Source organism: Macrosteles quadrilineatus, unplaced genomic scaffold (assembly GCF_028750875.1).
Source record: "Macrosteles quadrilineatus isolate MER2022 unplaced genomic scaffold, UCM_ALF_1.0 Scaffold_1__1_contigs__length_201487025, whole genome shotgun sequence".
Classification (NCBI taxonomy): domain Eukaryota; kingdom Metazoa; phylum Arthropoda; class Insecta; order Hemiptera; family Cicadellidae; genus Macrosteles; species Macrosteles quadrilineatus.
The window spans coordinates 167404603-167413180 of NW_026542594.1; the positions used below are offsets into that span (position 1 = coordinate 167404603).

Genomic DNA, 8578 nt, shown 5'->3' on the forward strand with positions numbered 1-8578 from the left:
CACCGCAAATCCTCGTCACACTTATAAATGGTTGAAAACTTACTTTTCACACACTACACAATTTCAAAGACTCGAAAAATAGCACCTCTCACAACCACCTCTCAGAGAAGACTGACGCAAGACCGCGCGGGCTGTTGCACAATCGTCGAAACACATGACCATATATGGTAATGTTCTCGAACGTTCCAAGATGATCACGTGACCTATCACGTGGCATTTCCTTTTATGGTAATGTTTCTAGAACATTCCATGATCACATGATCCCAAGACAAGTGACGTCACTAAACACGGAACGACTCAACTCAGAAGACACGTAAAAATCAACATGAAAACAATGAGTTTCAAATGGCGTGTCAGTATACATTGAGATCGAAATACTGCATCTTCATACAAATCCTCTAGTGAAAACATGAGCACCGAATGATGCAATCGGCGCCATTTTTGTGCAGTTGAGAACCTATTGGTGGTCCTATATAAAATGAGATTCAAAAGCTGTTGTCGTTTTCGATCTCAACCGTGAGATCCTATTATACGACAAGTATACCAAATGAGAACTGATTTAACGTTGCAATCGGCGTCATTTTTGTGCAGTTGAGAACCTATTGGTGGTCCTATATAAAATGAGATTCAAAAGCTATTGTCGTTTTCGATCTCAGCCGTGAGATCCTATTATACGACAAGTATACCAAATGAGAACTGATTTAACGTTCTTTATATCTACACAAAAAAAAATTGTCATCCAAATCAGAGGATCAGTCTCTGTCTGTAAGATCATCCTCTGTTTACATGTGACGTCATGGACACACCTCCCTTCCCGACCTACCTCAACCCACGTGGTCTACACTCCTCCCTCCTCTGTCCTAGAACGTGAGTTTCAAATGGCGTGTCAGTATACATTGAGATCGAAATACTGCATCTTCATACAAATCCTCTAGTGAAAACATGAACACCGAATGATGCAATCGGCGCCATTTTTGTGCAGTTGAGAACCTATTGGTGGTCCTATATAAAATGAGATTCAAAAGTTGTTGTCGTTTCTGTAAAGTCGTCCAAATCAGAGGATCAGTCTCTGCCTGTAAGGTTAGGTTAGGTTAGGCAAAGTGAGGTTACCTACCTCAACCCACGTGGTCTACACTCCTCCCTCCTCTGTCCTAGAACCCCCAAAATGACTACTACTAAGATATCTGCAATCATAAAATGCTATGGGAAGGGAGGATAGCGGGTCCGCGACGTAGGAAGTGATGAATGAATTAGTCAAGACAAGCTGTCCAGGCCCACTTTTATAAACGGGCAGACTGGGCATATGCCCAGGGGCGCCGGAGGTTTGGGGGCGCTCACAGGGTGCCCCTCAACCATCGCCTGCCCGCACTAGGAAAAAAGGGGGGTACTGCTTTGGGTTTGCCCAGGGCTCCACTGACCCTTAACGCGGCCCTGAAGCTGTCCGGAGTGTGGGAACTGTTTATGACGATTAGATTAAGGTATATGTAATCATAAAATGCTACGGGAAGGGAGGGAAACAGGTCCGTTGCGTAGGAAGTGGCGATGGAATCATTAAAGGCGAGCAGTCCGGAGTGTGGGAACTGTTTATGACGATAAGATTAAGGTATTTGCAATCCTATGATGCTCTGGGAAGGGAGGGAAACATGTCTGTCACGTAGGAAGGGGTGAAGGAAGTAGTCAAGGCGGGCTGTCCAGAGTGTGGGAACTGTTTATGACGATAAGATTAAGGTATCTGCAATCTTAAAATGCTATGGAAAGGGTTAGGAAAAGGTCCGTGGCGTAGGAAGTGGCGAAGGAAGTAGTAAAGGTGAGCAGTCCGGAGTGTGGGAACTGTTTATGACGATTAGATTAAGGTATCTGCAATCATAAAATGCTGTGGGAAGGGAGGAAAACAGGTCCACGATGTAGGAAGTGGTGAAGGAAGTAGTAAAGGCGAGCAGTCCGGAGTGTGGGAGCTGTTTATGACGATTAGATGAAGATATCCGCAATCCTAAAATGCTATGGGAACGGAGGATAACGGGTTTGCGACGTAGGAAGTGATGAAGGAAGTAGTCAAGGCAAGCTGACCGGAGTGTGGGAACTGCTTATGACCATTATATTAAGGTATTTGCAATCCTATGATGCTCTGGGAAGGGAGGGAAACATGTCTGTCACGTAGGAAGTGGTGAAGGAAGTAGTCAAGGCGGGCTGTCCAGAGTGTGGGAATTGTTTATGACGATAAGATTAAGGTATCTGCAATCTTAAAATGCTATGGAAAGGGTTAGGAAAAGGTCCGTGGCGTAGGAAGTGGCGAAGGAAGTAGTAAAGGTGAGCAGTCCGGAGTGTGGGAACAGTTTATGACGATTAGATTAAGGTATCTGCAATCATAAAATGCTGTGGGAAGGGAGGAAAACAGGTCCACGATGTAGGAAGTGGTGAAGGAAGTAGTGAAGGCGAGCAGTCCGGAGTGTGGGAGCTGTTTATGACGATTAGATGAAGATATCCACAATCCTAAAATGCTATGGGAACGGAGGATAACGGGTCCGCGACGTAGGAAGTGATGAAGGAAGTAGTAAAGGCAAATTGTCCGGAGTACAGGAACTGTTTATGACAATTAGATTAAGGTGTCTGCAATAATAAAATGCTATGGGAAGGAAGAGAAAAGGTCCGAGACGTATGAAGTGGTGAAGGAATTTTTAAGGTGAGCAAAGTGGAGTGTGGGAACTGGAAACCGTTTGTAGCAGTTAAATTAATGTATCTGCAATGCTGAAATGCTATGAGAAGGGATGGAAGCATCCCCACGACATAGAAAATGGTGAAAGAAGTGTTAAAGGCTAGCAGTGCAGAGTGTGGGGAATGTTTGTGGCAATTAGATTAATGTATCTAAAATACTAAATTGCTATGGAAAGTGATGAAAACAGGTCCACGATGTAGAAAAAGGCTTAGAAAGTAGTTAAGTATGAGCATAGTGTGAAAACCGTCTGTGGCAGTTAGATTGATGTATCTTTAATCCAAAAATGCTATGAGAAGGGAAGGAAACAAGTCTATGACGTAGAAATGGTGAAGGAAGTAGTAAGGCTGGCAGCGCAGAGTGTGGGAACTGTCTTTGGCAATTACATTAATATATCTGCAATCCTAAAATGTTATGGGAAGAGAGGGAAATAGGTCCACGACGTAGGGGGTGGTGAAGGAAGTAGTAAAGGTGAGCGTGTTGAGTGTGGGAATGGATTAATGTATCTGCAAAGCTAAAACGCTATGGGAAGAGACTGTAAACTGTAGGTTAAAATAATTTCGAAGCACGAATCGATACATATTTCGATACATGCATTCGTTTATAATAGAAATTTACAACTGAGTTGCCAACAGCTGATTTTTACTCCATAGAGGATAAAAACTATTTTTACTCCATAGAGGATAAAAACTTTTTTACTTCCTAAAGACTAAAATTGCTACTTTAGACCCTCAACGCATGCATTAAAAACGACTGGTATTACTGCAGTATGACCAAAACAATATAATATAAACCCTTGACGACTCCGCTCAATTTTGTGGATGCTTCTGCGAACGCCACCTAGTATTTAATTATTTTAGTCTATGAAGATACACAATGGATTTACAGATCAGCGTTACTAAACAGTAAACATGCAATAGTATGTTAATAAACCGATGTATAATTTGGAAAAATAAACTAACAAATAAAATAGATCTCATGATAGATTTAAATTACCTAAGTACTGGCGTTTGTCCAGAATAATCAGTAAATTCTATATATATCGAAGATATGATAAATTAGATTCTAGACTTTGTTGATTTTACAAGAAACGTATATATTTAATCATAATTGTGTTAATCCTTTAATCCTTTTAACCCCTTGATGTGCCTTGTTGCAGGAATATCACCGTGGTGTGCTGCTGTCTGCCAATCGTACCAAAAGCGTAGCATGGAATTTAACTCAGCTGTAAATTCTGCCCCACGTCGGCCACGTCAGGCTCCTTGAACAGTTTCGTCCCTTATTAAGGTAATTATCTTACAAATGATTTACTATTTAAAACAAAGAAATTAATAGTTGTTGAATACATAGACACTTTAAAAGGTCTCTTAATTTTTTTTAAGGTTCTTGCTATATTGAGCTGATCTGTTTCCCAAATGAGGTTCAAGAAGAATATCTTGTCTGTGGTAAAGCAAAATTCCAAACTACATAAATACTCAGGGCTGTATTTCCCTAACAGCGGACACAGCAGTTGCGGGGGCCTAGGCCTAGGAGGGGGCCCATCTATTTTTTTTTTTTTTATAAATTAATTTCACTGATTTAATCTGTTTTGCCGCAATTGAGAGAGACGTTGATAATCGGATAATGGAAGACGATAATAATGTCTACATAGCCAAGGAAAATAGTCAGAATTCACTACAATCATTATTTTTTTCATTTAAAATTTTTTTTCGCCCCCCAAAAAAGCCAATTGCCTTGCACCTAATATCGGCCCTGCACATTCCGGTTAGTAAACCAATCCTATCCTATCTAACAACCACATCATTCTTTTGTGGTGCATTTGTCCACTGAAACTGTGATCCGCGACTCTCACCCGACTGTCGTGCTTGCAAGGGCGTACATGATTAAATGGGTGCTCACCCACACCACAATTGTTTTGTCAGATGTCGTGCGTTCTCCCTATTAGTCCTAGTTCTCGTTGCACCTTCTCTCTGTGCACTTTGCATACTGCGTTTGTTTTTTGAAGTGAATAGTGACAGTTGTGAGTGACAATGGCTTCAAATATGAATTATCGTGTAGATCGAAAATAGCAACTGAAGTGATAATTGACAATGATGTTTTGATTGAATTAGTGGAAGCAAACCCAGTACTGTGGGATAAAACTTTAAACTATTATAAGGACAGAAATTAAATGAAAGAAGCGTGGAAACTAGTTTGCTCTGCTCTGAGAGAGGTTTTTGAACAATTGGAGGGTAAAGAAAAAAAAACATTTATTAGTTATTATTTATTATTATTAGGTTTTTTAATCAATTAATAACTTGATTAATTGGGTTGAATCAAGTACTTCCTCTCAATCCTACGCTGCCTAATTCTGCACCACATTGCAACCACAGGTAACAGATTCATTGTTTTACTATTTTTGATACAGGACCACTCTTAATATATTGCACAACACACACTCACTCGTCCACAGCTACCGAGCAACTGGTCATTTACCCGATAAAAATACAGTAAAAAACAGTAAACATGCAATTGTACGTAAATAAACCGATGTATAAATTGGAAAAATAAACTAACAATTCAATAAGATCAAATGATAGATATTCTAGACTTGGTTGATTTCACAAGAAACGTATATAATTAATTGTAATTGTGTTAATCCTTTTAAACCTTTAAACCCCTTGATGTTCCTTGTTGCAGGAATATCACAGTGGTGTGCTGGTGTCTGCCAATCAAAAACGTAGCATGAGATTTAACGCAGCTGGATCCTGCCCCACGTCAGGCTACTCGAACACTTTTGTCCCTTGAGGTAACTATCATACACTTGATTTACTATTTGAAACAAAGAAATAAATAGTTGTCAAATACATAGACACTTTAAAAGGTGTCTTAAGCTTTTTTTAGTTCTTATCATATTGAGCTGATTTCTTTCCAGTATGAGGTTCAAGAACAATCTTCTTGTTACAAGTAGAATTGAAAATATATTTCTAACAGTGCATTTAGAGTGGAGTCAATATTTTAGTGGCCCCAGTTACCAAGCTTTTGTGTTTTAAAAAAATACACAAATACCAGCTGCTTTGAAACAAAACAGCTGTTAGATTAGAACCCTATTTGTGGTGCCACTTCAATGGCTGTGGCCTGGAGTTAAAGGGGGCATGAATGTAAAAGAATATAAAAAAAATTCAAAAAGGTAAAAGGTTTAAATTACCTGTATCCGTCACGTTTGTAGTTAATTAACTACAGCCGTTTCGTGTTGTAAAAACATATCTTCAGTTCAAACGTACATTGATTTATTCCATGGTCGTCATAAGGTTTAAAGTTCACAGAAATAACACATACACGTACACAAAACACTAAACATAAATTGGCCAATACAAAACGTACGAAAACGCCTATGACCTACCTTCTACCGGCACCGTACGTGTCCGATGTCTATTACGTGTTTTTCGTATTTTTTGTTTTGGCCAATTTATGTTTAATGTTTTGTGTATGTGTATGTTATTTTTGTGAACTTTAAACCTTACGACGACCATTCCATGGAATAAATCAATGTACATTTGACCTGAAGATGTGTTTTTACAACACAAAACGGCTGTAGTCAATTAACTACAAACCAGGATCACTTGACGGATACAGGTAATTTAAACCTTTTATTGTAATATTCTTTTATCCAGAGGCTATAGGCTACCATAAAAATGAAAAGAATATTCATTGAAAGAGACTATAATTAATTAGGTCCCAGGTCCTAATATCAGAGTAGTATGTATTATATAGTATGTATTATGAGCGACTTATCAGTATTCAAAGTATCAGGTAGTATGTCCCTGATACTAGTGATGATGTTGTCTTTCTTCTGTTAAGATGGAGGGAGAGTACTAGATGCCGACATGGACCTGCTCTGTGTCGCCGTCACAGGAACAGTACAAGCTGTGCAGACCGACTCGCCACTCTGAACGACTTTGGAAAGCGAAGAATTGGCACATGCTCTGTATATTTCTAATCTTTTTTTGTATTAAACTCCGTTTACAAAATTTTGGTGGTTATGGGGGTTCTTTAAATTTAATTACCTATTAACAATTCATTAGACTTGACTTGATGAAAAAGTATATTTTTAACTGAGATAAAATTACAATGAATGAACATTAAAAGTAAAAAAGTGTATTTTATTTATTCATGCAACAAAAGATTATAAACAAAATACATTTCATAGAAAGCTTCAAACGCCTCAGTAGGCTTGTTTGCTTGTTTCACTCATATCTTTTTACAGGTTTCACTAGTCTTTCAAACTTTGTTCCAATTTCTTCATTAGGATGACTAGATCGTGAAGCAGGATGATTATTGTTATTATTATTACAACAGAAACAAATAGCTGGACAGATGTCAATAAGCTCAACCGCTTAATCAGCTGTAACATACATTTAGAGAAAAGTGGTAGGGAAACCCAGAAAAACTTCCCCTTAAACCGCCTGCATTTTGTAAACGGACTATTCTGATGTGATTATTGTTTTTATTGAATTAATGTTTGGTACTGTGTTGTCCATTTATGTAATTGTATAAAAAATATGCTATACTCTAACATCGTTTGCACAGAGTGTTCCGTTTTTTTGTTTGTAACAATATTTTGGTGCTAGACTTAGTTAAATAGAATCGGAAAAATTCCCAGATGTATGGCTGGAATGGAGGAGCTACGAAAAGGTTAATACAGCGCTGTGCCTCACTAACTCCCAATACCCTTTCCTAACTTACCTGAAATAACAAGACTGGATCGTAGTCTCCTCTATTCCCAGTTAGAGCTCTGAGAGGTAAAATATAAACAATAAGTAAAATGTTTAGGGAAATAACTGGCGTAAGCCTAGATGAATAGATTGTTTAGAGAATAGCCGGCTCTCTAACCCTGGCTACTGAACGGGAGCACTCCATTATGTTTTTTTATTATTTTTATTTTTATTTTGTGTAAGTTGTTACACGAGTAGTTTTGGGTTACCCATGTCTTTTATGTAAAATAATCATTTGTACGGTCTCATGTAGCACATATACAATGTATAATACAGTACTCTAGTTTTTTGTGTTATAGTGTATTTATGTATGACTGTTTTTAAGATAATCAAGTTGATACAAAAGGGACTTAGTAGACTAGCCATGCACATGAGTCCGGTGAAAGCTCCTGCGGTGTGTGTGTTCTTCACAGAGGGAACAGATAGCTTTCAAAATATAAACTGATGCGCTCGAACTCACCCATTAAGTATATCTTTTCCGACTGTTGCCAAATTTCCGTTTTCCAATATAGGGGATAAGCTATTACCGTAATATCCGGACCTGGGACAGGTTGACTTATTCGTTTTGATGTTCCCAGAGAACAAAAACACCATACGTTGAAATGCATTCATTCCATTAGGATGATAACCGATAACTTGAGTAACTGTAACCCGATTTTGATCATATTTGATATAAATAAACATTTAGTAAACCTTACGTTTATTCAAATGAGTTTGCGAATCAGCATGCTTAGGCTATGAGGACGGAGTTCTAGGGAGCCGCGGTAAAAATTGGTTTTTCTTTTTCATTCCTAGAACATAAAATGTTTGAATTGTTTTTCAAACATTTTTGTAAAGCTTAGAAACTCAAATGATGATTTAGTAGATTAAAGTGTACTTTATATGGTTCTAGAGAAAAACGGTAAATCTGAAATTTCCATGTTATTTTAAAAATAATAAATAATCTTAAGTAATTTTCTTTTATGGCAAATTGATTTATTTCATACTCGACTTTTAGTGTTTCTCTAAAAACACACTTTACTGTCCTGTAGCAGCAAACCTAAGCACTCACTAAACTTAAGGTTTGATATAGGAAATACATTTTACAAGGTAAACGACATATTTTAAATATCTT

At 38.0% G+C, this 8578-nt stretch overlaps 1 long non-coding RNA gene across 1 annotated transcript; it reads left to right on the forward strand.

Annotated features, from left to right (window-relative positions):
- The first annotated feature begins 3869 nt into the window (after positions 1–3869).
- Positions 3870–6732, forward strand: LOC128983674 (uncharacterized). The gene is made up of 3 exons (XR_008489888.1): positions 3870–3997; positions 5390–5498; positions 6551–6732. It is a non-coding gene; the product is annotated as an uncharacterized LOC128983674 (long non-coding RNA).
- The last annotated feature ends 1846 nt before the right edge of the window (positions 6733–8578 follow it).